General features: G+C 42.5%; 1 long non-coding RNA gene across 1 annotated transcript; it reads left to right on the forward strand.

Moving 5' to 3' along the window:
• The first annotated feature begins 10,082 nt into the window (after positions 1 to 10,082).
• LOC119650025 lies at positions 10,083 to 10,699 on the forward strand. The gene is made up of 3 exons (XR_005249226.1): positions 10,083 to 10,190; positions 10,265 to 10,470; positions 10,563 to 10,699. It is a non-coding gene; the product is annotated as an uncharacterized LOC119650025 (long non-coding RNA).
• The last annotated feature ends 292 nt before the right edge of the window (positions 10,700 to 10,991 follow it).

Here is a 10,991-nt window from a genome sequence, read left to right on the forward strand (position 1 = left end):
GTCTGTCTGTTTTCCCGACTGCCTATCGATCTGTCCGTCTTTAGCTTAGTGGAGAATCCATTTTCAGAAACTACAATCTATGCCTCAAAATATCCAAACTACTATCTGTTCCAGTAAAGTTAATAATAACATATTACTCGGAAATTGACTGGACACTTTTCTTAAACTCATCCTAGATTGCATCATTATTGCTTATATGGTATATTACATGATACTATGATATTTGATGAAAATCCTACCATTCACTACTGCGGAAGCTGTTTTATGAAAAAGTTATCTTCTTTGTATAATTTTAATGCGACCCAAGATGTTGAATGCATATGCGTACACTACAGTGAGTTGTATAACATAGCCAAAGAATCGTCGAACAACACATTTTAGTAATTTAATCACTTGATCCGTCATGAAGCTATTTCGAATAAGTTTAAATAAATCGATATTGACTGAAATGCTTCCAGTGAAAAGGTAATTTAGTAACAAAAACAACACTTTCTGAAGGGCTCCATTTCGATGAGTTTCTTATAAAGTTTTATTCACATGTGATCGTTGTTCTTAAGTAACACTAATTCCCTCAAATTTAAATGTCCATCATGGTTAGCGATGGCACTACTAGCTTCGAAGTTGACTTAAACGGGACTTCAATTCACGATTGCTACCCGCCGCGGTTGGAGACAGAAGAGACCGGCTTATTTCCATGCGGTCCTTACTGTACCAACCAACGGCACTTTCTCACCGCTAATTCTCCACTCCCGTGGCGAGTTGTAAAATGATTGAGCGGAGAGTTCCGCGCCATCTACCCGTCCGCATTCGCAACATTCGAAATAAATTTCAAATGTTGCGGATCCTGCCGTGGCTCTTCCCTCCACGATCGAGGCGTGCTGGTCACGATTTTTCCGTCTCCAGACTCGTGGTGGCGATGGTACCTTTTTAGCGTCCAATTTAATATTCACCTAACAATAATCTAATAATAATGTCGAATATCAGTTGACTCAATTGTTTTAAATCAAGAGAATAATTATGGGCAAACGCAATGCTTACTACATTGCCTCCTACAGGATATCGTAGTCCTGTAGTGTATCGTTACGGTCTTGAATGAAGTGGTCTAATACGCTTCAAGGCAGTCAGAAGATTTTGGTTTGTCGCCCCAACGATTATTACTATTAATTTAATATTCCATTCATTCTGAAACTCTTTATGGATTTTCTCAATTTTTATGGATTATATGTAGATCCCTGAGCGATTCAAATATAAGACATGCGAAATTCTTATCTATAATCCTCTGGGGGACTGAAATATGAAACTGCATTTAGGTTCTTACATATGCATCGGTTCCGTCGACTTTCTAGTTTTGGGGTAGTTCTTCCTCGTGAGTGGCGATAGTGAATCTGGTTGGCTATTTTTCAGGCCCTCTACGTGCTCGAATCAAGTTGACATTTAAACTTCAAATTTCTCTAAAATTTTCAAGTGAGGCAGTATGTGGCAGTATTTTTCGCAATCAGTAGTCGCTCTGATAATAGGTTTTCGTTTGTCCGGAATACCCCTCCAACTGACCATTTCAGAATACGCTATCAAAGTCTTGGCCCTTGCGGGCCTTGCCTTTACGTTTCTTAGCAAGGGGGGCAACGAGAAACGCTCCTGCGAACACCATCACGGCCGATTCTGAGGCAGTGTAACAGTTAAGTAACAACACTTAGTGTGTTTTTGTTACACAGTTGTTTCTTTTAGTACTTCCGTATTGTGATATAGAAACAAGACTATTGTAATATCGAAACAAGACCGAGGTTCCTTCTCGGTCACCTCGTATTTATATTTCCTTAAAATTGTTTACATAATATACATATGTTCCTTATCTTCTAGGAAACTATCTAATACATAACACATATTAACATATGGTTCTTATCTATGAAAAATCCTTCTTATTTACGTAAAATCCTATTCTTTTATTAGAGTCATTCGGAGCAGCAAAGATGCGCAAATGCATCTCGTTTATTATTCAACAACAGGACATGTTGTGAAAGAAAACATTTGACCTGAGTCGGTTATGACGAGATATGGAAAATGATAAAGACCGAAATATTTATAAGGGTCATACGGAGGAAAGAAGATGCGCAGATGCATCTTCGTTTATTATTATTTAGAACCAGGATTTATGCTGGTCATTAAAAGATGCCGACGGTGCGGACGGTTCCATAACTTAATAAGCACACGCTACTCGAAAAGTTCCCCATCTCTGCACTTAGGCAAAAAACGATGCACCTCTTTGCCAAAGGCATCAGCCCATTCCTCCGCGTCGTGGGGCACAATGGACTGTGCTGCTCCCATAAGACATCCCTTGGTAGGTGTAGGGCCTCTAATAGCCTTGTCCGCCGCTTCTTTGATATATTCGAAAAAACTCACCTTCGATTCGAACATTAAACCAAAGTATTTAATCGCGCGTTAGTTCGACTTCATAGTCAACTGGCAAATCGATGGAACGCAACACAACCATTAGCAGTTATCCATCCGTACCCGTCATCATCAACGCAATGCAACCATTAGCAGCCTTCTATCTACTAACCCGTCATCATCAATATGCCAAGTCTGTTTTGCGCCCGTTCAACATTGCTCCGGCAACAAGTGTCGCAACGTCGTCTGCATAACTGACCAGGTAAGAGCTTTGTTCCATACCGAGCCTTAGCAGACTATCGTAGGAAGCGTTCCAGAAGTCCGACCCTAGGGTGAATCACTATGCTTGACACGTGCAATGAATTTTCTAAAGTGGCTTGGATATATGTCCGGCTTACGGAATTGAAAGCATTTCTGACACCAAGCGTTATGAGGAGCGCTATCCCTCGAGATCATCTCCGTCTTCCGTAAGATCTGCTCGGACCTCGAACTGCTGTAGGAATAAGTTCCAATCAGCACGGATCGCTTCAACGAGTCTGCTTCTGATGAGCCTTCTGAGTACTTTCCTAGCCTTGTGAAGCATACACATTGCTATGCAGATGACTGCTCAGGATCTCCTTGTCCTTTGCTGATCACCTCTTTCAGGCAAGTGTTGAAAGCCCCGAGCAGTAAGTCTGGCCGTTGGCGAAATGCCAGTTTAAAAACTTCCGCTGGGATACCATCCGGGCCTGGCGCCTTCTTATTTTTCATGATGAGAACTGCCCCCTTGAACTCTTTCTTGGTGAGAAAAGAGCAGTCCTCGAATCCCTCCGCGCTGCTGACATTACCCGGTACGGGACGTCTGGGGGGGAGGAAATAATACCCATACAATGCCGGAAGAGTACAAAGAGGCTGGAAGATCAGTAATAGGTAAAAATAATAATAGTATAAACGAAAGGTGCCATGTTTCCTAAAGAAAACTAATATTCCCCTTTGATGATTATAATGTACCAGTTAACTCTAGTATATCAATCAACACTATAACCGACAGGAAATTTAGGTTATTTCTTCTTCTACCTGTTTCATTTCAGTATTTGGTATTATATCTTCAGCCAGGTGCATTGCTTGGCACAAGACCGGACATTGTGCAAAAATATGTATGATGTCATCGCTTTCCTAGCAGAATCTGCAGACAGTGCCCGTAAATATTCCTAGTTTCCCTAGGTGGTTTACAGTGAATTACATCCTTTTGCGTCGAATTTAAGGGGGGTCCCCGTTCCAAAGGGGGGTGTAAATTTTTTTTTCATCAAATATAGTCATGTGGGGTATCAAATTAAAGGTCTCGATCAGTACTTTTCAAAGCCGATCTTAGTTTTGACATTCGTTGGAAGGGTGGGGAGGACGGGGGGTTGAAAGTGATCACTTCTTTAAGGAGGCCATTCTCAGAAAGTACCGAACCGAAAAATCTGAAAAAAATCAGGGGGCTGCCACTATATGGTGCCTGGGCTCCGAAATACCTTCCATGCCGATATCTGTTTAAATAAAGTTAATAATAGTATATTACTACATTTTTTTGTAATTGGTTAGAGACCCCCTTAAGTTCATCCTAGTACCATGAAATTTTGCAGTGATATAGGCTACAATATAGAACATGATCTTACCAAGTTTCGTGGAAATCGCACTATTACTAACAAAGTTATAATACCTCAAATTTGTTGCTTCTTTGAAAATTGAAGACTATGAATGTCAATATCACTCGAAAGTGGATACTCCCACATAATATATGGATATATTACGTGCTACGTACTAAGAAATACACAAAACCTTTCGTACCTGAAGCGTCCAGCTTCCGGTTTCCCGACTTGTTTATTGTTATGATCGTGAGTGCTTTTCTAATTCTACAAAAAGGTTTTGCCCATAGCGCAACGTTTCTTTTCTTCTCCTAGATAGCTTATCTACTTCCGCATTGCTTTCTTCAAATATCGCCTAGTACCCAAGGTATCCAGACCCTATTCTGCGAAACAAGCTCTATTATATTCTATTTATTCAGGCATTTCCAAATAAATTTAAAGTTCACCCTGTTGGGCCTAAGGGCCTTGATGGCCGTATCCACATGCTATGGTGGCTTGCTATTGATATAGGTGATACCTCACGGCGGGTTATAGTATAGCAAATTTTACTGAAATATTACTTCACTTTTACATTTCTCTAGTTTCGATTAATTCAATCCGAATTTTTCATGTTTTATTAATTTTAAGAAATATAGGAACAACTTTAAAGAAGCTTTGCCTCTGTGTGTATGTATAAACCAACATTATGTTCCAATTAAAATAATTGTACTGGTTAAAAATAGGGAGGTAAGAACCTTCCCCCAAGAGGCGAGTGGATTATCAGAGTATAAAGTACGATAAAGAATGTCTGCTCAGAAAACTTTGCCGTGTTCATTAATTAAACAAGTCGGGAAACCGGAAGCTAGACGCTTCAGGTATGAAAGGTTTTGTGTATTTCTTTTATAAAGAGATTTGGGTGTGCATTTGCCCCATTAGTACGTAGCACGTAATATATGCATATATTATGTGAAAATATCCACTTTTAAGTGATATTGACATTCATAGTCTTGAATTTGCAGACGAGCGACAGTTTTGACCTAGTATAACTTTGTTAGTAATAGTGCGATTTTCACCAAATTTGGCAAGATCATGCTGTATGCTGTAACCTACAGTGCTGCAAAATTTTGTCACTCTAAGGTGAACTTAAGGGGGGTTTTACTTTCAATTACTAAAAATTATTGTAATGTACTATTATTAACTTTATTTGAACAGGTATCGGTATGTAGGGTATTTCGGAGCCTAGGCACCATATAGTGGCAGCCCCCTGATTTTTTTCAGATTTTTCGGTTCGGTAGTTTCTGAGAATGGATTCGTGAAAAAAATGATCACTTTCAGCCCCCCGCACTCCGCACTTTAACTCACTACATGCGTGAGCGTTCACGGTTCCCACCTTTCTACCAAATTTGGTGCGAATCGCTACAACCGTCTCCGACAAAAATGCGTGTGACGGACAGCCAGACAGTAAACCGATTTTTTTTTATTAGGGTTAACCTTAATAAAAAACAGTTATGTTTATGTACGTAGGTAGGTAGGTATCAGGAGTACAATTCGAGGAGTACAATTAGCTCTTTGGTGCGCCGTTTTGATGCCACAAACTCCTAAGACTGTGACTGTTGCTATAGGAGCAGGGAGGCAATCGCAGAGAAAGTGCATTAGGGTTTCCCTTCCTTTTCCGCAGCTTCGGCAATGCAAATTGTAGGGTATGCCAAGCCTAGCGGCATGGTCCCCTATGGGCCAGTGCCTCATGCAGACCGCCGTAATCTTGAATGCATTTGCACGCATCTGGCACAGGAGCTCTCGTGATCGGGCTTCGTTATAAGCTGTCCAAATTCTTCTTGACTTGGCACAGTTTGTAAGTTTTCGTCATCTTAGGCCCGCGGCTGCTAGGTAGTCCGAGTAGACTCGGCCTCCGACAGCCGCCAGCGGAACACCGACTGTATTTGCCGAAGGACTGCCAAGAGCAGAGCCTTGCCTGGCCAATCCGTCAGCCCGCTCATTCCCCTCTATGTTCCTATGCCCGGGAAGATGTCGTCGCTGAGTACAAAGCCTTGACGGTCGCTTGGCTGTCGGTCAGAATGGCTAGGTTACGCTTGGGGCTCGTATCCTGCTCTAGCCATCGACAGACTTCCAATATCGCCGGGACTTCCGCCTGGAATACACTGGCGAAACCTGGGAGACCATACGACTTGGATACACCGTGTGTATTCGAGAAAACCCCCGCGCCGACCCCATAGGCCATCTTTGATCCGTACGGTCTTCCAATCTGCCCTGTTTGGAAGGTTCACAGCAAAGTTTCTCTTGAAGTTCAGCTTCTCTGTGGCATAGTCCGTGGGGGATGCCCAGATTTCCCAAGGTATTTCATCTAGGATATTGCTGTGGCCGTAGGATTTCGCTGCCCAGCATGCGGACTCACATAGTCTGACGGCACTGCACGCTGCATATTTAATGTGGAGGTCTAAGGGGGGAGATGCAGGAGTACATTGAGAACATCTGCCGAGCAGGACTGCAGAGCCCCATTAGCATCTGCACACGCGGTTCTTTGAATCCTATTAAGCTTCGTTCTATTGTATTTTTTCTTCAAAGCCTGCCACCATACAATAAAGCCGTAGGATCGGACGCACTACAGCGGTGTACATCCAGAGAACCATCCTCGGCCGGAGACCCCATTTCTTGGTAAAGGTTCTCTTCCAGGCATAAAAGGCTATACAGGCCTTCTTAACCCTCCAATCTCCAATTTAGCTTAGGATCCGGGATTACACTCAGATACTTTACATTAGAGGAAAGAACCAATCTTTGTTCATTCAGCCGTGGTTGTTGGAAATCAGGTGTCCTTGCCTTGGTGGTTAACAGCATCAGTTGCGTTTTGGTTAGGTTTATGCTGAGTCCGCATCTTGCGGCTCACTGGCACACCTTTCGCAACGCTCCATCGATGATGTCGTTCATAATGGACAGAAATATCCCTGATACTAACATCACCAAGCCGTCGGCATACGCCACCACCTTCACCCCGCTGCTGTCCAATGTACGTAAAATTTTGTCCATTACTATTAACCAGAGCACCGGTGAGATGGCGCCATCCTGGGGCGTGCCTCTGTTCACAGCTCTGGTCAAGTGGTTGCCTCCCAGATCCGACTGGATTATCCTGGTACTTAGCATGGATATAATCCAATACATGAGGTACCCCTCCAATCCAGTACCGGTCAATGCTTAGTGGCGTTGGCACTGACGTTGTTAAAAGCTCCCTCTATATCCAAGAAGGCAGGAAGGGTATACTGCTTGTATTGCAGCGATCGCTCAACCGTGCAAATTACCTCGTGGAGGGCGGTTTCTGTGGATTTTACTTTGAGGTAAGCATGCTGGGACTCAGAGAAAGGCGTTTTCTCCATAATCGTCCCGGACGCGTTCTAGGGTCTTCAGCACCAAAGAGGTCAGCCTGATTGGTCGAAAGTCCTTCGCGGACTCATGACCGCACCTGCCCGCTTTCGGTATGAAAACCACTCATCCGCACCTCCAGGACTGCTGTACGTATCCTGAAGAGATGCAGCTTCGGTAAATCTCAACAAGCCACGCAAAACCCTTTCCTGCTGCTTCTACAGCATAACTGACATTATGCCATCTGGGTCTGGTGATTTGTATGGGGAGAAGCTTTTTATAGCCCAGCCGATCCTATCCTTGGTAATTACCAATTTGATAGCCTCGCATAGCTGGGGATACCGCAAACCCTCCACGCAAGGTTCTGACTCACAGTCCTCCTCGCTGGAAGGAAAGCGCGTTTGAACCAGCCGCTCCAGGGTTTCGCTAGAAGATTCCGTCCAGGAGCCTTCCGACTTTTTAAGAAAGGATGGGGCTCTTATATTCCTTGGTCAGAATTTTACTGGCCCTCGCGGATTCACTTGGGCTTTTGACGTTCTAATAATAGTCCGACCAAGACCGCCTCTCGACGGTCCTGATGGCCGACTTATACTTCTTCAGGCGGTCCTTGTATGGCTGCCAGTATTTTTGCCTGTAGCAGTTGTTGAAGATTTCTCTGGTCAGCTTGCTGACGCTAGATAGATCTTCATTCCACCACGGTGGCAGGGTCTTCTTGCTGTACTTAGTAGGACACGAAACTTTAAAGGCGGTATCGAATGCCTTTCCCAGAGCCCCGACCTTTCACTCCAGTTCGTCTGTCGTGTCAATCTTACCAATTTGCGCACCGGAGAGTTTGTTCTTAATCACCTGACCAAACTTTCTCCCATCCCATTGTCGGTTATTAGGGTGATATTAAAGACCTCCTCCCAACGGTCACAGTTCTCCGAGCAGAGGAAATTGAAGGTTGGTCTACTGCCCCTGTTATATTTTTATATTTTAAGTAATAATAAAATCAAAGAATGACTCACCTCTTTCGTTGATTTCATAGCTTCCCCAAAGCGTATGCCTTGCATTAACGTCGCAGCCTATCAACAGGTTGGCTTTCTTTGTTGCTATGGTGTTCGTCAGACGTTGTAGTTCTTCTGGCGGAGCTGATCGGTCATGAGCCATGTAATCCGAGGAAATATACACGTTCTCTGCCCCCGCCTGCTCCTGCGCCTGCAACTTGACCACGACTAGGTCGCTGGAACTCAGGTCCGGGCACACGAAAGCGTGCACTCTCCCTCGGAAGAATACATGCTCTAGGTCTATCCTAATCCGCGTCTCCTGTGCTGTGGAATAAATTATTTTGATTATTATTATGTTTAGATAAGTATAATTTTGTATACATACTCAATATAGAGAATTAAATTATAGTTTAAATTAAGCATTATCCTTGACCTGTACCATAACCCTCGCCCAAAAGATTTGTTCTCAACAGGGTGAGCGATACGGTTTCGACAAAGTATTTAAATTACACAGTCAAAAATATTGTCCGAAAGAATTGTAAGCAGTTTTGGTCAAACAACGTGAAACAAAAGAAGCGCATCTTTCTAGAACCGACATGGACTTTGCAGTAAAGCCTTAAACTTTAATCGTGTTAAAAAATCATGCCAAGCCTCTGCTACCACACCCTTCGCAGAGAACACAATGGAAGCCAACGTGCGCTGCATTCAATGAGAGTTCTGTCCACATTTTTACGTTGGAACTGGCTCTGGCAGTTACTAAGCGAGGTACTGTCAATCTCTGTTTTTAAGATAAGATGCTGTAACATACTTCCGTCATATGCAAAAGGAATAAATCATGGCAAACACAAATTGAAAGAACTTCAACTTCAACGCATTAGAAAGCCACGCAAAATGTAAAATGCATTTTGTTTATTGTAAACCTACCAACGGACGACAAGTACTGTCCGGTTATTTTTAAAGTGAGATTAACTTTACTTAAATACTGATTACAAGCCATGGTGCGGAATAGCTAACAAGTATTGGGCTGTGTCTGAGGCCAAACTGAATAAAATCAATAACTTAAGGAAAGATATGTGCATTTGCACTAAGTATTTCCTACTTTGTGCATAACGGGCTGGTGTTGATTACCCATATGTGACATGATCACTCGAAGTTAGACTTGTCCACTTGTTGGCACTTTATCGGAGTTGTCGGCATGTCATTTTCGGAGATAACTCTACTTCAAAGAAGTGAACGGAAATTATACCGAAAACTGTTCCTGAAACTGTGAACGACACCCTTCATTGTATTTAATGTTAGAAAGTTCAAATATAGCTCCGAGCAACTTGCATATACTAATATTTATCGAACAATTATGTAAACTCCACAGTAAAATGTAGGCAAAACTATGGCGCTGGTATACCAGCAGCCAGGAAGATCGTAGCCATGGGACTTTATCCTACTAACTTTAGAAAAGTATTGGATGATTTGCAGCTTCATAGATATGAACGTCCCGAAGTGGTAACTCTGCTGTTTCATTCTTGGCTGACCAATGACTAAAGATTCCACGAAGCTTGAATAACAGCGACAACGGCACGTTGTTACCTTCCTATTATGCTAATCGAATCAGGCAGATACTTGACAAATGGTTACAAATCGGTCATCTTGCACTCAATTTATGGGAAAATGTATTCAAGTTTTTGTTGCTTTTTATAAGTGGACACAACCTGTCCGCTCCATTATTTGTCTAGCAAATCGCCAAGGTATGCAGCAGAGATTCAGCCACGGATCAGTTACACTCCGTGGCTAGTTTCGCTGTGGTGCATTTTTCCACCTTAGGAGGCGCAGGCAATATGCAGTTAAAATATGGCATTTGTTTGTAAGTTCCAATTCGATATTCGAAAGTAACTTTTAAAAATTCCAGATCTCATGCGTTCATTTACTCCGCAACAGGTATATATTTTGTGGCACGAAGCCAGTTGCGACGTTGAAGAAATTTGAAGCCTTCTTCACCTACAGGCTCACTTTGAATTTCGAATCGCTTGCTCAATACTAGTTTCCTAGGCGCGCATATTTAGCCTTGAGAGGATATTCCAATCAAAAGCTAAAATCTCCAAAAAAAACTAAACTAACCAGAAAACTGTAGCTTGACCCTTCAGGTATGCATGTGTGTGTTGTGTGGTTTTCTTTTGTAAGATTTGTACGGAGCCAAAAATTCAATTGTGTTCTATTTTTCAAAATCCATTTACAGAACGAGAACTCTATTGTTGATGGTTGATAAACTCAGTTTGCTTTACAGTTTGTATTCAAGGCCTGAGTAGAGCGGCATCCAAAATTTCACAATTTTGTTCAGTAGTAAATTTCCAAAATATAGTATGTTAATTTACCCTTATTCACTTTTTTCACCAAGCAAAAGCACACTCTCCAATATAAGACTCAACTATAGGTAAAACTGCGAACTAACCCGCCTGAAATCTGTTTGACACCGAGCCAAAAAAAACAATTCAATGAGCGGAGGGTAATACCGATTAGGGTGAAAATGGGGAGGCCTTTAAAAAAATGCATAGAAACCTCAAAGCAACAAGAGAGCAGATGTGAGGAATTCTGGCACCGAATTGTGATTCGACAACTGAGAGGTCATTCAGATTCCAAATTACCTTGCTGAAAATTACCTAAGGGT

Source organism: Hermetia illucens, chromosome 2, assembly GCF_905115235.1.
Source record: "Hermetia illucens chromosome 2, iHerIll2.2.curated.20191125, whole genome shotgun sequence".
In the NCBI taxonomy this organism is placed as follows: Eukaryota; Metazoa; Arthropoda; class Insecta; order Diptera; family Stratiomyidae; genus Hermetia; species Hermetia illucens.